Source organism: Protopterus annectens, chromosome 7.part0, assembly GCF_019279795.1.
Source record: "Protopterus annectens isolate FY-2018-M chromosome 7.part0, PAN1.0, whole genome shotgun sequence".
Classification (NCBI taxonomy): Eukaryota; Metazoa; Chordata; order Ceratodontiformes; family Protopteridae; genus Protopterus; species Protopterus annectens.
The window spans coordinates 1,625,829,294-1,625,850,725 of record NC_056739.1 but is presented as its reverse complement, the minus strand read 5'-3'; the positions used below and the strand labels follow the sequence as shown (position 1 = coordinate 1,625,850,725).

At 50.4% G+C, this 21,432-nt stretch overlaps 1 protein-coding gene across 4 annotated transcripts in view; it reads left to right on the top strand.

Annotated features, from left to right (window-relative positions):
- Nucleotides 1–21,432, top strand: part of PRKCD (protein kinase C delta) — a 2,080,121-nt gene that overhangs the window by 443,826 nt on the left and 1,614,863 nt on the right. The window lies entirely within an intron of this gene.

Sequence of the window (21,432 nt, the reverse complement as noted above, 5' to 3'; positions counted from 1 at the left end):
TCCTCGGATGATGTCTCCTTTGCAGACATCCTGGAAGCCCTAAAACAACGAGGCGGCTGGCAGTCCAAACCTCCCTCTGCTGATGAGTCGGTGTTCCTGAAGGCCTTGGGCTCAGCCCTCCGCCTCCTGGGTGTCTCCGCCCTTCGATGAGCTCTTGGATTTGATCTGTCGAAGGGCGTGGGAACACCCAGACTCTGTGGAACCGGTGCCTGCTCGTCCAAATAAGTTCCTCTCGGCGCCCCCTGAAAAAGAGTTTCTAACTAAAGGTGTGGCTGTAGATGCTTTGGTGGTGGCATCTGCTACCCAGCAAGATGTAGCAGAGGCTTCGACGTCCGTCCATCCTCCTAATAAGGAGTCTAGGAGCATGGATCGGTACGGAAAGTGCACCCTCAGTTCAGCAGCCTTTACACTGAGGTCCTTAAACTACCTTACGCACTTTACCAGATTTCAGAGGGATCTGATTAAGGAGCTATCCGATACCCTCTTGGGTAACCTGCCTGAGGAGCTGGCCCAGACGGTTGGCTCTCAGCTGGCTACAATGTCGTCCATGAGGCTCATTTCTTATGCGGCCGAAGGGGCGAGTAGAGCGGCGGGTACAGGCATTGCTCTACGGAGACAAGCCTGGCTCCGCCTGTGTCATTTCGCGGAGGCCTTTAAGTCTTCCTTTGCCGACGCCCCCTTTGATGGGTCCTCCCTGTTTGGACCCAAGGTAAAGGACACACTAACCTGCTGTGAACAAGAGGGTAAGACTCTGACTGCCGTAGGGGCACGATTTTCCACTCCCTTTCGGCCTTATCCCAAGGCTAAAAGAGGAGGGAAAATGTGGTTCCGTAGATCTCAGAAGCCTTACCCCTCTCAGCAGGAGGATTCCTCTTCCAGAGGCAGAGGAGGGGGAAATTCTTCCGGAAGACGCCGTCCCAGAGGCGGCAGAGGCCCTCACAACACTGGAGACCGCGAGTCCTTTCGTGGCTCTTCAGCCTTTCATAGTCCCTGAGGGATTGCCCGGCTGTGCAGCTCCGGAGCCAGTCGGGGGTCGTTTATCGAAGCACCTAAAGGCCTGGGAAGGTATCACTCAGGACCGATGGGTGCTTCGGATTATAGCCGGAGGTTACTCCATCCCATTCTCTCATCCCCCCCCCTCAGTCCAAAAAAATCCCGGACCCGCCACCCAGTCAACGGGATACCGCAGCCTCAGAAGTTTCAAAGCTGCTGCAAAAAGGAGTCATCCAACCGGTCCCTGCAGACCAGATCTGATTAGGGACTTACTCAAGATTCTTTTTGGTGCCAAAAAAGACCGGGGACTTGAGGCCCATTTTGGACCTCAGCACCCTAAACCGTTCAGTCAGAAAGTCCAAGTTCCGAATGGTCACCCTACAAACCATTCTCCCATTGCTGGAGAAGGGTGTTTGGATGTGCTCCATAGATCTCAAGGACGCTTATTACCATATCATGGTACATCAAGCGTCCAGGAGACATCTGCGCTTCAGCCTAGGAGGCAGTCATTTTCAGTTCCGTGCGCTGCCCTTTGGTCTCACCACAGCCCCCAGGGTGTTCACCAAATGTTTGGCTGTCGTGACTGCTCACCTGAGAAGTCTAGGATTCCAGGTGTTTCCGTATCTAGACGACTGGCTCCTAACTGCCACCTCCAAGCATCTACTATTGGAGCCTACAAGCCACTATATCACTGGGCAATTCCCTTGGAATCACCTTCAATTGGCCAAAGTCTGTGTTGCTGCCATCTCAACGCATAAGATTCATAGGGGTAGAGATAGACTCAAACCGAATGCGGGTCTATCTACCTACAGACAGGATACAAACCATACAGGCTCAAGTTCGAGCCTTACTTCCCAGATCCAAAGCCCCAGCCAGAATGGTCCTGCAGCTATTGGGATCCATGTCCGCCATGGTTCTTCTAGTTCCCCTGGCACGGTTGCACATGGGAATTCTTCAGTGGCTTCTTTCAGCTCAGTGGTCCTTTCAGGAACTCCCTCTCAGTCACCTCATATGGATCACGGAATCTTGCAAACGGGACCTTCGCTGGTGGCTAGTGCCCTCCAACTTAGATCAGGGACGACCCTTTGTTCTACCTCCTCCGGCGGCCACTTTGACCACGGACGCCTCCCAGACGGGGTGGGGGGGGCATTCCCTGGGCAGGTCAGTCCAAGGCAAATGGCACTCAGAAGAGACTTTACTTCATATCAACATCTTAGAAATGAGGGCAGTACTTCTGTCCCTTCAAGCCCTTCATGATTATCTCCCTCAGGGCGTAATTGCTGTTCACTCAGACAACATGTCAGTTGTCTGGTACCTGAACAAACAGGGAGGGACCAGATCCTATCCTCTTTGCAGAGAAGCCATGAGAGTTTGGGAATGGGCAGTCTCGACCAAACGCTTCCTAGTGGCTACTCACATACTGGGCAAGTCCAATGTGATAGCCGACAGATTGAGCAGAACCATCCTCTCTCCTCACGAATGGTCACTGAATATGACAGTTGCAAGTCAGATTTTCAGCAAATGGGGAGTTCCGTGTTGCGATCTCTTCGCGACTCCTCTGAATGCAAAGTGCAAAGAATTCTTCTCCCTAACCCTGGCTCCGGGGAAGAGCCCCATGGACGCATTAGTCCATCCTTGGCCCACCGGCTTGCTTTATGCAAGGTGATTCAAAAGGCATCTCTCTTGGGGAGCAAAATGATCTTAATTGCTCCTTACTGGCCTCGTCAAGTGTGGTTCCCCTATCTTTGGAAACATGCTGTGGAAGGTCCATGGTTCCTGGATCAGATCCCAGACCTACTTGTTCATCAGTTGGGACTATTCCACCAGTCCCTACACACCTTAAAATTGACGGTTTGGCTCCTCCTCTTCCGACGATAGGCAGGAGTCATACATTGGATCCAGATGTTGTGCACATATTATCTTCGGCCCATAAGTCTGCTACAAAGAAACTGTATTCTAGCAAATGGAAAAGATTTGCTATTTGGGCTCAACTCCGGGGCCTGGACCCCATTTCTATTCCCGTGGCAGAAGTACTAAAATTTTTGACTTCTATTTTCAATTAAGGCTCTTCAGTTTCTACCATCAAGGTACAATTGGCAGCAATCTCTAATTTTCACGAATCCATAGACCCACCTTTAATGAGCAACAGATTGTGTAAGACCTTCTTGAAAGGTGCTGCTCTATTAAGACCTCCGATTTCTCATCCTGCACCTCCATGGGATCTCGATATAGTGTTACGTGCCTTGACTTCTTACCCCTTTGAACCGGCAGCTACATGTGATCTAAAGTTCCTATCATGGAAGACAGCCTTTCTGGTGGCGATTACTTCTGCCAGAAGAGTTTCAGAGCTTCAGGCTTTGTCTGTAAAACCCCCGTACTTGGTTTTTCACAAAGACAGAGTATCCCTCAGGCCAAATCCTTCCTTTGTCCCTAATGTTTGTTCTAGTTTCTGCTTACAACAATCATTAGAACTTCCAGTTTTTTTCCCAAAATACTCAACAAAGCGGAGTTCATATTCCACACACTAGATGTCCACAGACAGTTACGTTTTTATTTAGACAGGACCAAACAAACAAGGAAAACAGATCAGTTGTTTGTATCCTTTGCAGACAACAAATTGGGCAAAGCTGTCACAAAGGTCACTATTGCCAAATGGATCAGGGACTGTATTACTCAAGCTTATTTTTATTCTAACAAAGAGCTTTACCACCTCTGTCAAAGCTCATTCTACAAGGGCTATGGCTACTTCGATAGCATTTCATTCTAAGCTTGCTATTAGTGACATTTGTGCTGCTGCTACATGGTCTTCCCCGCACGCCTTTATTTCACACTACAAATTAGATGTGGCATCTAGAGGACGAGCTTCATTTGGTTCCACAGTGCTCAGGAGTGTTTTCCAATGAGCCACCCGGGATTTAGGTGCTAGGGACGCTGTCCCATCAGTACAGAATGTAGGCGAGATAGGATCACATAACAACTTTTAGTTATGTACTCACCATAACTTCAGATGTTTGGGATCCATCTCGCCTACATTCCTAATAACCCACCCTCCTTCCCCCTTCCTTGGAGATCAGAGTATATCAGAAGGTCCGAATCCTGTTGTTTCATCTTGAAACATCTAACAATGTTATATAATCAAGTTGTGCATGTGTGCATGAATGCGGACAAACAAGATCTGGGGGATTAGTGGTGGTGCATCCTGGGATAAAGATAGCTCAGCCAATAAGAGGCCTCGCTCTATAGCATAAGCGTGCCGAGTCGGAGCCGAGGGATCGGCTCCGAACCCATCAGTACAGAATGTAGGCGAGATGGATCCCAAACATCTGAAGTTATGGTGAGTACATAACTAAAGGTTCTACTGAAGCAAAGCATCGTGTATTTCCCACATGGGATACAACACCCATGTTTCTAACAATCTTAAAGTCCCTTACTTGCAAATACACTACAAAATTCACAAAGTTATTCAGGCAGCTGGTGTTTAGTAAAAGTAAGCATTTGTCAAAATGACCTCAGTCATCATCATCACCCCCCTTTCCATTTTCTATATGGGGGTAGGTATGTTATATCAACCATGACCATCTGTATTCAGTGCCACTCTCCTGCCTTCTTTGTCACTCATGCCTGATTGTTGCAGGTCTTCTGTCCCACAATCCATCCACCTGTTGCTGGATGCCCTTGTTTCCTCTTCTCTTATTTCTGTCTGTCCCAAATCTTCTTCACCAGATTGTCTTCTTTTCTGTACATGTACCTGACCCACTGTAGTGTGTTCTGTTTGACCTTTTCTCCAGTTGGAGCTACTTTTGGCTTCTGCTCTTATGTCCTTATCTCTTCATCTGTCCCACAGTGTGCACCCTACCCCCATCACTTTTGTTTCCATCATTTAGAGTTTCCTTAACTGCTCTGCCTTTACTGTCCAAGTTTCCATACCTACAGTAGTGCTGGTCACACCTTTGTTTTGTACACCTTACTTTTCAGCTTTTTTTTTTTTGCCATTCTGCTGTTATATACTGCACCCGACACTGCGCCAGTTGGCTGCAGCCCCTCTGATTGTAGCTCTGATCTCCTCATTAACGCTTCCCTTCTCCTCAACCACCCCTCCCAGATACTTGAAACTGTTAACCTGTTCCACTATTGTCCCGTTTATCTCAATTCTTAGCTTCTTCTGAACTCCACCATTTTCTGCCATTACAGCTGTCTTAGCTATACTCTGTTTCAGCCCATGCACCTTCAGTTTCCTCTGTCCTTTACTAAAGTTCTTGTTCAGAATTTGCCTGTAATGTCACATCATCTGCATACAGCAACTTTGTTGACCTGTCCCCACCAACCTGTTTGCTAATGTAGTCTGTCACCAGTATAAACAGCAGTGGGCACAGTGCTGAACCCTGGTGCGTACCTGTTCCCAGTGGGAACCTCTTTGTGAGACTGAACACTGTTCGTACTTAAGTCATTAGGTCCTTGCACCTAGTTTACACTATTTCTACCAATGTTTCTGGGACTTTGAACCACTGCAGGACTTCCCAAATCAACTCTCTTGGGACCTTGTCACATGCTTTCCCAAAGTCTAGGAGTGCCCAGTTGGACTTTTTCCTCATCTCTAGCTTCTTCCTCAACTATCTATTTAACTGCAAACCTTAGGTCAGTTGTGCTGCATCCTGATCAGAGTTTGAACTGCTCATCTCCCATCTTACTTTCTACTACTCTGCTTGTTCGTTTTATCAGTCACTGTCTACATAAATTTCATGTAGTGGAACAGGAGTTTGATACCACTGTACTGCCCACAGTTGTGGATGTCCCCTCTGTTCTTGAACACTGGCATTGGTATGCTTGTTCTTCAGTCATCTGGGATATGCCTTTCTCTGTTTTGAGTACCCTCAAGAGCCATTTCTCCCCTATCCCAACCAGCATCTTTATCATATCTGCTCTGACCCTGACTTTATTTTTCTTAGGGTTGGTCTTACTTTATCTATGGTGGGCACCCCCTCTTATCTCATCATAGGCTGTGTCTGGGGAAGTACAGCTTTTGTGGAGTTTTACTTCATTCAGAAGCTGCTGGAAGTACTACTCCTATCTGCCTTTGATGTCCTGTGGACTGGTGAGCAGGTTGTTGCCCTCTTCCCTTATGAAGGGTGTCTGGGCTATCTTCTTTATCTTCCTGTCTTTGCCTTGTAACCTGATATAGTTTCTTTTTGCCATCTACTGACTTATTTTTCAGAAGCTGGCAGAGTGCCTTTGATGCCGCCTTCTTTGTTATTGCAACTCCAGATCTGAAGTAGTTGACTTCATTCATTCTGCACATATGGGAATATGGATCCGATTCGGAACCGAGCCTGCAAAACTTTTCAAGCATCAGCTCCGAGCTCCAAGCTCCTCCCTTACCCATATTACATCACTTCCTCCTATCTAGCCCCAGATCTCATTTGCCGCTCTTAAGAGTCAGCATCGTGGTCTCCGAGCTCTAAGCAAGGTGGTAAGGTTTTTCGGTCTTTTTGTGATAGTTGAGTGTGAGTACCTTTGCCTCTTTTCCTCCCTTCGCGTTTGGTCATTGTGTTAGTTAAAAAAAAAAAAAAAAAAAAAAAGTTAGTTATAAGTGTGTTTTGTTTGTGATACTGGTTTCTAAGCCCAATCCCTGTTGAGTGTGTGTGTGCGTGTGTGAGTGGGCCTTTAGGGCTTTTACTGTCTCTACCATGGCTGATCAGCCTAAGGTTCTATTTAAGAAGTGCACAGAGTGTGGTCATATCCGATGGCCACACTCTGTGTGTTCTATGTTTAGGGGTAGCCCATCTGTCTGCATCCTGCGACATTTGTTCAGGCTTTAACCCTAGGGCTTTGAAGGATCGTCGGGCTAAGCTTGTGGCTAAGGGTCTGCTACCAGCTTCTGCCTTGGAGTCTGCCTCGGTTACCTCCCCAGCCAATGACACTGTGCAGGCAGGGACTCAAACTCCCGCCAGGCCTGCTTCATCTGAGTCATCCCAGAGAGGTAGGGACAGAAGGGAGAAGAAGCGCCACAAAGAGAGGGACAGGCCCAGAAAGATCACCGGACAGGGAGTCTTTCTCCAGCCCCTCTTCAAAGGTACCCAGGTCTCGTTCTCCTCTGCTCCACTCTCCACGTTTCTCTCCAGAGCCAACGGAGTCATCGGAGCTGAGGCACTCCCCTCAGATCTGGCCCAGACCTGAGTTGGTCGCTTCCTCCAGGTCGACTCGGAGTGTCTCCAACCTTGATATGGACAGGCTGATGAGGTTCATCCAGAACCAGATTCAGATTGGGGGTCTTACCAGGGCCCTCTCCCATTGGAGAGGGTCCTTCTTCAATGATGTTCCACCCTATTGCTCCTTCCCCGATCTGACCTGATGCTTTGGGGTTCTTGGGTCCGAGACCTTTCGGAGCTGTTGGGTTGGCACCAATGGTTCTCATGTCCTCGATGCCTGCCGTCACCTTGAGTTCCTCGGATCCGATCTCGGATCCAGGGGACTCTCGGAGCCGTGGTCGGGGAGTTGGACCCGAGGGTCGAGATCTCGCTCTTTTGGATCCCATCCTTGGTGCCCGGACTACCCCGCCGTCAGCTCCGATCCCTGCTTCGGTGCCGGGGAGACCCTCATCCTTACATTCTACAAAGGTGTGCTCTCCATTGGCATTCGGGGCAGTGGAAAGGGTTCTCTCCCAGGGGTTGAGACCACAGCTCACCTACTCTGATCCTACCCAGACCCCTCTGATTTTGGATTCTGCTCCCATTACCCTGTCTCAGGGACAGCCCATGCCAAAGCAACCCCTGGTTGTTCCCCTCAGGGAACCCCCGGAGGCTTACAAATCCTCTCCAGAGAGTCCCACTGGAGAGGAACCTTGTAAGCGCAAGTGTAAGAGGAGGCACTTTGACTCCCCTGAGTGCATTACCACTGATACGGACTTGGATGAAGGAGAGGGTTCCCCCAGATCACCTACCGATGACGTCTCTTTTGGAGACATTATGGAGATCCTCCGCCAAAGAGGAGGTTGGTCAGCTCCCAAACCCTCTGCGGATGAGTCTGTATTCCTGGAGGCCTTTGGCGTGGGCCCATGTACTTCTGGGTCTCCCCTCCAGCTGACCCTTTGGTGGACCTCATCACCACTAGGGCATGGAACGATCCTGACACAGTAGAACCTATACCCAAAAGGCCAAACAAGATTCTCTCCCTGCCGTCAGACAAGCAGGCATAGTCCAAAGGAGCCCCAGTAGACACTTTGGTAGTTGCAGCTGCCACAAAGAAGGAACTGGCACAGGAGAGTTCCTCTGTTCATCCACCAGACAGAGTCCAGGTCGATGGATCATTTCGGGAAGCGCATGTAATCATCAGTGACATTTTGTATTTGTGCACTGAATTACTTGGCACGTGTTATCCAACTGCAGCGAGACCTTATATCGGAACTAACTGAGTCTCCCCCGGAGTCTCTGTCGCAACAGGACAAGCAGTCGTTCACTGTGAAGATGACTACACTGAAATCAGTGTCTAATACCTCTATGCATCTCCTCTCTCATGCTACGTAGGGAGCCGCTAGAGCTGTTGGCAGCCACGTTGCCTTGAGGCGTCATACCTGGATCAGGCTGTGTCAGTTTGCAGACCCCTTTAAGGCGTCTTTCATCAATGCCCCTTTCGATGGGTCATCCCTCTTTGGGAAGACTGTACGTGACACACTAACCCAGAGTGAGAAGGACGGAAAGACTTTGTCAGCCATCGGAATCCGCTTCTCTAACCCCCAGAGGTCCTATTCCAGGAACCAAAAGGGGCAAAAGAAGATGTGGTTCTGGAAATCACAGTCCTTTCGTGACACTCAGGAGTATTCATCCTCCAGAGGCAGAGGGGGACAAGACTGACGCTGTCCCAGAGGCAGAGGGGGTCCCAGAAACTTTGGGTCTAGGGAACCTTTTTCTGACAGACCTGCACAGCAATGCTGAGGGGTTGCCTTGCTGCTCTACTATGGAGGCAGTCGGGGGAAGATTTTCCTTACATCCAGCGGCATGGGAATCCATTACTGCAGACCGCTGGGTGATAAACATATCCAGAGGATATTCTATCCCCTTCATTTCATGTCCCATAATTCCAGCATGCCTTCCAGATGTTCCACCCGCTCACAGTGAGGCTGCAGCTTTAGAGGTTTAGAAGCTGCTACAAAAATGAGCCTTCGAGCCGGTGCCCCCAGATCAATCTGGATCAGGTATCTACTGCAGGTTCTTTTTAGTGCCAAAGAAGACTGGGGACCTCAGGCCCATTCTGGACCTGTCTATCCTCAACCTGTCGGTAGAGAAACAAAAATTCCAGATGGTCACTCTACAGTCCATTCTACCGTTTCTGAGAGAATGCGACTGGATGTGCTCGTTAGACCTCCAGGAGGCTTACTATCACATCAAGGTCCACAGGAGCTCCAGGATGTTTCTACGCTTCCGGCTAGGGGCCAGTCACTTTCAATTCAGAGCCCTACCCTTTGGTCTCACCACAGCCCCCCCGGGTGTTCACCAAGGTTATGGCGGTCATAGCGGCTCACCTGAGACTTCAGGACATTCAGGTATTCCCCTACCTAGACGACTGGCTCTTGGCTGCATCCACCAAACGTCTCTTGTGTCAGGCCCTTCACTACTTCCTCGGTCTGGCTCACAAGTTAGGCATCATGATCAATATCAGCAAGTCCCACCTGGCTCCAGTTCAGATCATAGACTTCATTGGGGCAAGGTTGGATTCGATGCAGTCAAAGATTTTTCTCACCCCGGAAAGGATAGAAAATCTCAGACTCCATGTATCGGCGATCTTGGATCACTTGGTAGTCACAGCAGCTGATGTTCTCAGGGCCCTGGGTTTGATGGCAGCCGCGGTCTCTATTCTCCCTCTTGCACGTCTTCACATGAGAGTCCTTCAGTGGAATCTAGCAGTTCAATGGTCCTGGCTAGACCTTCCGATGGATTTCCACATCCTAATCAATCAGACATGCAGAACGTCACTCCAATCAGCGGACATTTTCGCGGGGCGCAGCTTTCTAGCCCCTCCGGCTCGAGCCACAGTGACCACGGATGCTTCCCAGCTCGGGTGGGGGGGGCACTTCCTGGGAAGAACGGTCCAAGGCACGTAGTCCCCTCCAGAGACCAAGCTACACATCAGTGTCCTGGAGATGAGGGCAGTGCTTTTAGCGTTTAGAGCCTTCCACCCTGTCCTACCTCCAGGGACGGTAGCCATTCAGTCAGACAACATGTCTGTAGTATGGTATATAAACAAACGGGGAGGGACCCGATCCTACCCCCTTTGTCCCGAGGCCATGAGGGTTTGGGAGTGGGCCATATCCACCAGCCGTTTTCTCATAGCAACGCATATCCCGGGACGCTCCAACATTCTAGCGGACAGTCTCAGCAGGGCAATCCTTATGCCTTACGAGTGGTCTCCGAAACGATCAGTGGCGGAGAAGATCTTCCGTGTTTGGGGTCAACCTTGCTGCGATCTCTTTGCATCTCCTTCCAACACGAAGTGCAGCAACGTCTTTGCTCTGATCCCCCCTCTGGGGGATGTCCCCAGGGACGCTCTAGTCCATGCTTAGCCTCCCGGGCTACTGTATGCTTATCCCCCGTTACCTCTCATTCCGAAGTTCCTTCAGAGAGCTTGCCGGCTGCAGTGCAAAGTCATTCTCATAGCTCCCTTCTGGCCACGTCAAGTGTGGTTTCCCTTCCTATGGTCTCACTTGTTGGCTCCTCCATGGACTCTAGATCCATGCCCGGATCTGATTTCTCACCCATCGGGCTTGCCCCTGCCCAACCTGGACAGTCTCAAGCTGACGGCGTGGCTGCTCCAGTTCCCATGATCATCAGGACTCCCAGACTGTCGTCTCCTGTTAAGAATATTCTGGTAGCTTCTCTTAAAGCCTCCACTAGGAAACTCTACAATAGCAAGTGGAGACGTTTTTGCATTTGGGCCTCCCAGTGCAATTTGAACCCATTTACAGCCCCCGTTCCGGTCATACTGGATTTTCTGGCAGATCTTTTTCAATCAGGAGCTAGTGCTTCCACCATCAAGGTTCAGTTGGCTGCCATCTCTAATTTTCATGTGGGTGAAAATAAGGTTACTCTGGCTTCTGCCAGATTGTGTAAAGCTTTCTTGAAGGGCACTTTTTTATTGCGACCACCAGTTAAAGAAACCGTGCCCCCCTGGGATCTGACTTTAGTCCTTCAGGCTTTGACCTTTCCCCCTTTCGAGCCAGCTGGTTCAGTTCCGATGAAGTTTTTGTCATGGAAGACAGCCTTCTTGGTCGCCATCACTTCAGCCAAGAGAGTTTCTGAGTTGCAGGCCTTATCCTCCTTGCCCCCTGTTTGGTTTTCCACAAGGATAGGGTTTTGCTGTGTACGAACCCTTCCTTTCTTCCCAAGGTGTCCTCAGTGGCCAATATTAATCAATCTATAAATTTGCCAGTCTTCTTCCCAAATTTCCAAAATAGAGGTGAACGTAAGCTTCATTTATTGGATGTCCATAGACAGCTTTGTTTTTACCTCCATAGGACTAAACCCTTCTGGAAGTCAGATCAATTGTTTGTCTCTTTTTCTAAACCATTTTTGGGCAAAGCAGTTTCAAAAGTGTTCTTAGCAAGGTGGATCACTCTTTGTATTGCACAGGTTTATAAGGACAAAGGTTTATCTCCTCCTGGTGTACTGAAGGCTCATTCCACTAGAGCAATGGCCACTTCTGCAGCTTTCTGGTCAAGAGTTCCATTAGACGATATCTGTGCGGCAGAGACTTGGGCCAATTCGCACACATTCATCTCTCATCATAAGTTGGATCTTATTTCTAGAGGGAGAGCATCCTTTGGCTCTGCGGTGCTCAGAAATATCCTTCCATAGAGGCCTCCCAGGAATACTAGTAGCTGGGGACTCTGTCCCATATGTGCATAATGAATGAAGTCAACTACTTCAGATAAAGAAGTTATGTTCTTACCATAATGTTCCATCTGAGTAGTAGACTTCATTCTTCTGCACCTTCCCTCCCTCCATCCCCCTCACTCTTCAGGTTTTTCCTGTTTAGGATTATGGTTATGTTGCCATTTAGTGTTAGCAAACTTTATCTGGGGCTAGATAGGAGGAAGTGATGTAATATAGGTAAGGGAGGAACTTGGAGCTCGGAGCTGATGCTTGAAAAGTTTTGCCGGCTCAGATACGAATCGGATCCGTATACCCATATGTGCAGAAGAATGAAGTCTACTACTCAGATGGAACGTTATGGTAAGAACATAACTTCTTTTTTTAGCTTGTTAGCCAACCAGTATTCCTTCCTAGCCAGGTTTCTTGGACTTCTGGATTCCACCACAAGCTTTTCTTATGTACCTTATTTCCATACCTGGCTTGGCCGCATATTTGTTTTGTAGTCCTCACATGTTCTGGTTTGAGGTGCTGCCATTCTTCTTCAACTACATCTATTTCCTGTTCTTCATGAGGTGCTAGAGCCCTGAGTAATTCCTTGAACTGTTGTGCTTTCTCTTGAGTCAACTTCCAGTTCCTCAGTCTGGCCTCTGTTGACCTCAGTGCCTTGTCTGACCACTGCTTGCAAATGATTTTGGCAAACAGTGGTTTGTGCTGTGTGATGATAGTTTCACTGGGAATGACTTTGCAACTGCTGACTCTACCTCATTGCCCTTTCCTTACTAGGTGAAAGTCGACCCAAGTTGCATGTTGTGTATTCTTGTATGTGATCCTGTGACTTTCTCTCATTCTGAGCAAAATTACTGTGGGGACATAAGCTAAAGTTATGAATACTGCCCTATCATTAGGCTAGAGTCTGATTACTGTGAGTCGAGCACTAATTCTGATGACATCCCTCACTACCTTTTGAAGCCTCTTCCCTCACCACAGTTCCCACACCATTTCTAGCTTGTCCTGCTCCTGAGTAGTAGACTCTGGATCCCAAGCCAAGTGGCTTTGCTGTTCTGCCCTTCCATCTTGTTTCCTAGATAAATAGGATGTCCAGCCTCCTCCTTACCATCATGTCATCCACGTCCAAGCTGTTTACTGTCACTGAACCTACACTTTTGGTCAACAGAACTATCCCAGGTAACCTAAGCTAGGCAACTGGACACCAGCCGGCCAACAGCTTATTGACCCAGGGTTGCTGAGCTTTGTAGTGGGCACACACTGGCCAGTAGGGGCACATACTCAACATGACTGAATCACCTAGAGTCATATTGTACACCATCGAGTGGCTAGCCTTGCCATGGCCTTGATGAAATGTTTTTCATTTGCAGTGCTGTCAGTGAGTTTTCTAAATCCAGATTGGTAAGTAATACTTCGGCATGGTGCATCACCTTGCAGTTTTCATCTGTTACCGTATTTCCCTCAAAATAAGACCGGGTCTTATACTCTTTCCCCTGCCAAAATACGCATTATGGCTTATTATCAGGGGATGCCTTATTCACCCCACACTGTCCAATACTCTACCTTTATTCATTTATTCATGTACAAAAATCAACATTTATTAAACACAAATCAACGTTTATTCATGTACAAAAATTGTCATTTATTCATGTACACAAATTGACATTTATTTCATACTTTTCTGTTATTGGACAACAGTTCTAGTGCATTAAAACAGTTGTGTGAGAATTCTATATAAACAGTGCACCAAACATTTCAACTTCAGAATATCTGCACCTTGGCTTTCACAGTTATTCAAATACAGTCATGTCATCATCTTCTGGAACATTGTCGTAAGTGTCCAACCCCCCGAATTTCGACCTGAATTTCTTGTGACTCCATTTCCTGCAGAACCATTGGCCCCACTCTGTCATGCCTAGTAATAGAGATCTCCTTAAATGAGCACTGCTTGTCCAAGTAGCCTGCTCGTAATGCATTGGCAACACAGCTGTCAGTGATTTTTATCCCACGACTTTTTCACCCAAGTCACGACCTCTTGCAGGCTAGGCTTCACAAAGTTTCCATGCTGATTTCTCTCCATTCTATTATCAGTGTAGTCATTGAGTTCCATGCGCAAATGGTCCTTGAATGGCTTGTTTATTGCAATATCAAGAGTCTGGAGATAGGCAGTCATTCCTGCGGGAATCATTATATGATCTGTTCGTCTCTGTGCAAGGAATTTCTTCATTTCTTTAGCGCAGTGAGTGCTGGCTGACTCCCAGACTAGCAGACCTCTTTTGCCACCTTGCAAAACAAGTGGCAGCATTAAATTGACCCACTTCCTTATAGCAGCTTGTGTGCACCAGGCTTTTTCAGTTTCAAGAATGTAAATGCCTGAAACACATTCAGTCTTATTTTTCTTGCCCTTACTAATGATTAGATGTGGGATTTTCTTTCCATCTAGACGAATTGCCAAAATACAGGTAACACGTGCACTCTTGTAACCAGTGGAGGGAATGTAGATTGACGATGCACCCCTCTGATCAATTGTTGTTTGAGATCCTTGGTCCATAAACACTGCAGTTTCATCCATAGCAATCATGTTGGAGAGTTGGTATTTAGAAAAGTCAATAAAAGTCAATGCCATCAACAAAGGACTTGAACGCAAGTGCACATTTAATAACTTCAGTATCTTCCAGCTTGAACAGTGTGTTGATCTTCTTAGAGTCAGTTCATATCGGTGAAGGAAGCCATCCAGTCAATGTTGTGATGCTTTGAATTCTTCTGGGGATATTTCTAACTGTGGTGCCATTGCAAGGGCAAAAGCTTGGATATCAGCCCTGCACACAACCAAAGCCTTTGCTCTCCTGTTAGTGATCCACTCTCAGATGATGTCTTCCAGCTCAGGAAATAATGGTTGCTGACCTGATCCACACATGCACTTCTTAGCATTTCCCTCGTTGGCCTGTTAACTGAGGTTATCGTACGCTGCATGCCATTTTCGGACCATTCGGAGATCTAACTTCTTCCCTTTGCAGAAAGCCATCAGATTCTTTCCCCAGGAGTCCACCATGATTCCTTTCTTGTATGCAACGGAATAGCTCTTTCTTTTTGCACTCATCTTGTTTGGTGGGGGGGGGGTTAATTTAAAGAATTACGAGACCGGAGTGGAAACACAAAATGATGCTGTTTACAAAGAGAAGGCACAACCACAACCATGCACTGTCACTTGCACGTGCTTTACGCATGTTATCTGTACGTTGATCGATCAAAATACGCCTGCCAGTATTTATGGGCCAATGATTTCAACCGTCAAGTGTGAGTGATGGTTAGGGTTACAGTAAGAATTGTGGAGGACTCCCAGGCAAAGAATCTTCCAACTTTCTGCAGAGAGACGAAGTTGGGTGTCCGAATGGTCCGAGAATGGTGAGCAGAGTACGATAACCTCAGTCAACGGGTGTCAATAATATTATTTTATAATTCAACACGTCTGTCGTGTGGTGTTGACAAGCTTAACTGGGGCTTATTTTTGGGGTAGGGTTTATATCATAACCACCCTGGAAAACCATGTTAGGCCTTATTCTCTGGTTAGGTCTTATTTACAAAGAAATATGGTATGTAACCCAGGAAAAGAGCTCTTCTACCTGGGTAGAAGTGGAAGCCATGAGAGGGTCCCTCCTGATGGAAGTCCTTAAGGGAGAGAGAGGTGGGAAATGGCTGGGCTAGGAGAGCTGCCGCCTGTGTGAGGGGGTTCAGACCTCAGTAGCCTCCAGGATGGAAGTCTGGAAGGGAGATAAAGGTGGAAAGGGGCCGGGCAGGATCGCTCCCTCCTGTATGGGAGGGTCCGGATTGTACCCCCCCAGTGGAAGGAAGTCCCCAAGGGAGCGTCTGGTGGAAGGCTGCGGGGCCAGAAATGCTCCTGCCAGGCAGGGGGAAGGCGTCCCGACATTGCCCGGTATCCAACAGCATTCCCAAAATGTCACAAAGTCCCCATAATGGGTCTGGACTGGAAAGGAGGGGGACATGGAAGTCCCAATGAGGGCATGCCTGCTCCTCTACAGCCGAGTGGAGTTTCACAAGGGCGGCCGGGATCAGAGGGAGGTCCCCTTGAGTGGCTCAGAGGGCACAGAGACATGGCATGGTTTGTCAGCCTGCAGGGGATCTGAGGAATATGAGGGCCGTGGTGCTCTGAACCGGAAAGGAGGGGGACGTGGAAGTACCGATGAGAGCATGCCTGCCTCTCGGCAGCCAAAGGGAGTTCTGCGAGGCTGGCCTGGATTGGAGGGAGGTCCCATGAGAGGCTCCGAGGGCACGGAGACATGGCCTGGCCAGGCAGCCTCCAGGAGATCTGGGGAAGACTAGGACCACGGTGCTCTGGACCAGAAAGGAGCGTGGACTCGGACGTCCCGATGAGGGTGTGCCTGCTCCTAGGTGGCCGAGGGGAGTTCAGTGGGGCCATCCAGGACTGGAGGGAGGTCCCCATGAGGTGCTCCGAGGGCACGGGGACACGGCCCGGCCAGACAGCCTATAGGAGATATGCGGGAGATGGGGACTGTGGTGCTCTGGACCTGAAAGGAAGTGGACGTGGAAGTCCTGATGAGAGCATGCCTGCCCCTCGGCGACCGGGGGGAGTTCCATGAGGGTGGCCTGGATCGGATGGATGTCCCCATGAGAGGCTCGAGGGCAAGGGGGACACGGCATGGTTTGGCAGCCTTCAGGGGATATGCGGGAGATGGGGGCTGTGGTGCTCTGGACCTGAAAGGGGGACGTGGAAGTCCCGATGAAAGCATGCCTGCCTCTCTGCTACCGAGGAGTGCTCTGCGAGGTCGGCCTGGATCAGAAGGAGGTCCCCCTGAGGGGCTCAGAGGGCACAGGAACACGGCACGGTTTGGCAGCCTCCAGGAGATCTGGGGAAGACCGGGAACGTGGTGCTCTGGACTGGAAAGGAGCATGGGCTTGGAAGTCCCAATGAATGCGTGCTTGCCCCTCTGCGGCTGAGGGGAGTTCCGCAAGGCTGACTGGAGGGAGGTTCCCCTGAGAGGCTTTGAGGGCACAGGGACACGGCCTGGCCAGGCAGCCCCCAGGAGATCTGGAGAAGACTGGGAGCATGGTGCTCTGGACCAGAAAGGATGGGGATGTGGAAGTCCCGATGAGAGCATGCCTGCCCCTCGGCGGCCAAGGGGAGCTCTGTAAGGGCGGCGTGGATCGGAGGGAGGTCCCCCTGAGAGACTCCGATGGCACGGCAACACGGTAAGGGTTGGCATCCTGCAGGGTACATGGAGGTGGCGGGGTCCCCCTAGGCAAGCCTTGGGCTGCGGCCAGGTAAAGAGGTCTCTCTGCAGGGTTGAAGGGGAGGGTCGGCATGGTAGGCCCTTACAGAAGTCCTTAAGGGAACTTTGTGCAGATGCCTGCAGGCGTGGAGACCTCCGGGCCAGGCAGAGGCATCTGACCCGCCTCTTTCTCAAAGGTGTTCTCCCAGAATAGCCCTGGATCGGAAAGGAGGTGGACTTGGAAATCCGTATGAGAGCGTACTTACCCCTCCACGGCCGAGGGGAGTTTGCAGGGGATTTCGCACCCTGGATGTTTGCTCCCCTGATCGCCTGGTGGGCACGCGTGATCCAGCACGATTTGGCAGCCTCCAGAAGTTAAGGGACGACAGGATGTCTTAGAGTGTGAGTCCGGGTCTCAGCTGCAGGGGAGAATGTTTTGCCAGGTGTCTGCATGGGGTTGAGGTGCCCTCACGGGCCTCTTCCTCCTGGCCAGAAGTCCGTATGAGAGTGGATCTGCCCCTCAGCAGCCGAGGGGAGTTCCATGGGGCTGGTCACACCCTGCAGGCTTGATCGCCTGGCAGGCACGCGTTGTCTGGCACGATTTGGCAGCCTCCAGGAGCTAAGGGACAATGGGCTGTTTCATCAGATTGTGAGAACAGGTCCCAGCCCTGGGGGAGAATGTCCTACCAGGAGTCTGCGTGGGGTTGAGGTGCTCTCATGGGCCACTTCCTCCCGGCCTGAAGTCTGTATGAGAGCGGATCTGCCCCTCAGAGACCAAGGGGGAGGGGTTCCGTGGGGCCAATCGCACCCTGCAGATACATCCCTGGAAGGGCTGGTGGGCATGCGTGATCTTGCACGATTTGGCAGCCTTTAGGAGCTGTAGGACGATGGGGCATCCCATCAAAATGCGTGAGTGTGAGTGCACCAGTCTGGGTCCCAGCCCAGGGAGAGGGAAGATGGGGTGTCTTGTCAGTCCATGTCCCAGACCTGTGTGATGTCCTGGCAGGTGTCTGTGTGGGATTGAGGTGCCCTTACCCACTGTCCATCGATCAATCGGGATGACCAACTGCTACTGGTGAAGGGCCCTCTTGGCCTAGCTCTTTGGGTAATGGCTTGTATGTTGAGCTTCTCCACCCTGGGAGTGAGGTGCAGGTGGGGGTCTGGAGTGCTCCATGCCCCTCCGGGTGGAAGTCTAGGTGAGACTGATGAGCCCAGGATGAGGCAAAGGAGACCTGTGACATGGCCGCTGTCCCCCGGCATCCATGCGTGGCTGAAGCATAGGGGGAGCTCTCTTCCACTTTTCTCTGGCTATGCGCACTGTGCCGGCTTGTGGCCCTCTGGGGTCACGGTTGCCAGTCCATGACCAGCACCCGGTGTGCCCTTTCCACGGGGAGAGGGATCCCTCTTGCTGGCAGAGGGGTGGGCTCTGGTCTCTCCTCTCTGCCCACCCGCCGAGGTGCTCCTATCTGGTTGATCCTGCCAGTAGCATATGCTTGTCTCAAAGATTAAGCCGTGCAAGTCTCGGTGCACATGGATGCTACAGTGAAACTGCAAATGGCTCATTAAATCAGTTATGGTTCCTTTGATAGCTCCACCGTTACTTGGATAACTGTGGTAATTCTAGAACTAATACATGCTGATGAGTGCTGACCTCCGGGGATGCGTGCATTTATCAGACCAAAACCATTCTGGGTCTCTGTCCGGCAGCTTTGGTGACTCTAGATAAACTCGGCCCTTGTGGCAGCGATGCAACATTCGAATTTCTGCCCTATCAACTTTCGATGGTACTGTCTGTGCCTACCCTGGTGACCACAGGTAATGGGGAATCAGGGTTCGATTCCAGAGAAGAGAGCCTGAAAAATGGCTACCATATCCAAGGAAGGCAGCAGGCGTGCAAATTATCCACTCTTGACTCGGGGAGGTAGTGATGAAAAATAGCAATACAGGACTCTTTCGAAGCCCTGTAATTGGAATGAGTACACTTTAAATCCTTTAATGAGGATCTATTGGAGGGCAAGTCTTGTGCCAGCAGCCGCGGTAATTCCAGCTCCAATAGAATATATTAATGTTGCTGCAGTTAAAAAGCTCGTAGTTGGATCTTGGGATCGGGCTGGCAGTACGCCGTGAGGTGAGCTACTGCCTGTCCCAGCCCCTGCCTCTCGGCACTCCCTCGATGCTCTTAGCTGAGTGTCCCGGGGGTCCGAAGCGTTTACTTTGAAAAAATTGAGTGTTCAAAGCAGGCCGGTCACCTGAATAATTCAGCTAGGAATAATGGAATAGGACTCTGGTTCTATTTTGTTGGTTTTCGGAACTGGGGCCATGATTAAGAGGGATGGCCAGGGGCATTTGTATTGTGCTTCTAGAGGTGAAATTCTTGGACCAGTGCAAGACTAACGAAAGCGAAAGCATTTGCCAAGAATGTTTTCATTAATCAAGAATGAATGTAGGAGGTTTGAAGACTATCAGACACCGTAGTAGTTCCGACCATAAACGATGCAGACTGGCAATCCGGCGGCGTTATTCCCATGACCCACAGGGGAGCTTCCTGGAAAACCAAGTCTTTGGGTTCCGGGGGGAGTATGGTTGCAAAGCTGAAACTTAAAGGAATTGATGGAAGGGCACCACCCAGACTGAAGCTTGCGGCTTAATTTGACTCAACATGGGAAACCTCACCCGGCCTGGACATGGAAAGGCTTGACAGATTGATAGCTCTTTCTCGATTCTGTGGGTGGTGGTGCATGGCCGTTCTTAGTTGGTGGAGCGATTTGTCTGGTTAATTCCGATAACGAACGAGACTCCACCATGCTAACTAGTTATGTGGCCCAGTGCGCTCGTCCCCAACTTCTTAGAGGGACAAGTGGCTTTCAGCCAAACGAGATTGAGCAAGAACAGGTCTGTGATGCCTTTAGATGTCCGGGGCTGCACGCGTGCTACACTGAATGGATCAGTGTGTTTCTACCCTTGGCCGACAAGTCTAGGTAATCTGCTGAACCCCATTCATGAATGGGACTGGAGATTGCAATTATTCCCCCCAAACAAGGAATTCCCAGTAAGTGCGGGTCATAAGCTCACAGTAATTAAGTCCCTGCCCTTTGTACATACTGCCCGTCGCTACTACGAGGTCCTTGGATTGGCCCCGCTGGAGTCGGTCACTGCCCCGGTGGTGTGCCGAAAAAAACAATCAAACTTGACTATCTAGAGGAAGTAAAAGTCGTAACAAGGTTTCCGTAGGTGAACCTGCAGAAGGATAATTAATGCCAAGGTTCCTGGGACGGTGCTGTCCCTGGGTACCAGGGCCTCTCCTCGCTCCACCACCCTGACCCTCTATGTCTCTCTCTGACTCCTATCTCTCTGTACGACCTGATGGTGGCTAGCGGGACTGTGCCCGTGGCTCCTGCAGGGAGTGAAGAGGAGGGAGAGGGGAGGGAGTGAGAGGAGGGGTGGTGTCTGTCACCCCATTACCTCTTGGCGGCGGGAGGGAGGGGGTCCGTCCATGTGGTGGGAGGTGTTGGGTGCTCCTCTGCTTCCATGAGGGGATGGTGGTGGAGGGTGCACCTGGCCCAATGGTGCGGTTCACCACACGCCCCAAAAGTAGCTGGCTCCCCGTGTGTTAGGGGGAGGGAGAGGATTCCATCCCGGGAGGGGGGCGGTAGCCTCCTTTCTGTCTGTGCGGAGGACATCCCTGGGGGTGGCACACTGGAGTCCACTCCCCTTGATGTCGGTTGTGGGTACCTGTGGAGGATGCCCCGCTCCACACGCGGTGTCTGTTCAAAGACCCGGAAGGTCAGCAGTATGGCCGTGCGCCGGTCGCTGCATTACTCTCTGCTGTCTTGCGGTGTGAGGCCAGTAACCCCAGTCTGGGCACCCACGACAATGCCTGTGAAACCTCGCATGCTCATCTTGAGATGCAATGCCGCATGGGCAGCGGTGCCCTGGCGAATGAGAACTGTTCGACTCTGAGTGGTGGATCACTCGGCTCGTGCGTCAATGCAGAACACAGCTAGCTGCAAGAACTGATGTGAATTGCAGGACACATTACTCCCGAGGCTACACCTGTCTGAGGATTGCCGTGCCTTCCATTGCCCCTGGGGGTGTCAGGCCTCCATTGATGGTGTGGTTGGGAAGTTGAGGGAGCCTGCTGTGGCCCCTTGTCCCCTCAGGGAGAGATGCGGATGGAGGAGAAGAGTCCCGTGCTGCTCTGAGCCGGAAAAACCGTCTAAAGATGGGAGGGAGCACGTGTGTGGCCTGCCCCCTGGAGGCTGTCGGTGGTACCGCCACCGGGCTGTCCTCCTGGGGTGGAGCCTGACATCCGCCTGCCAGGT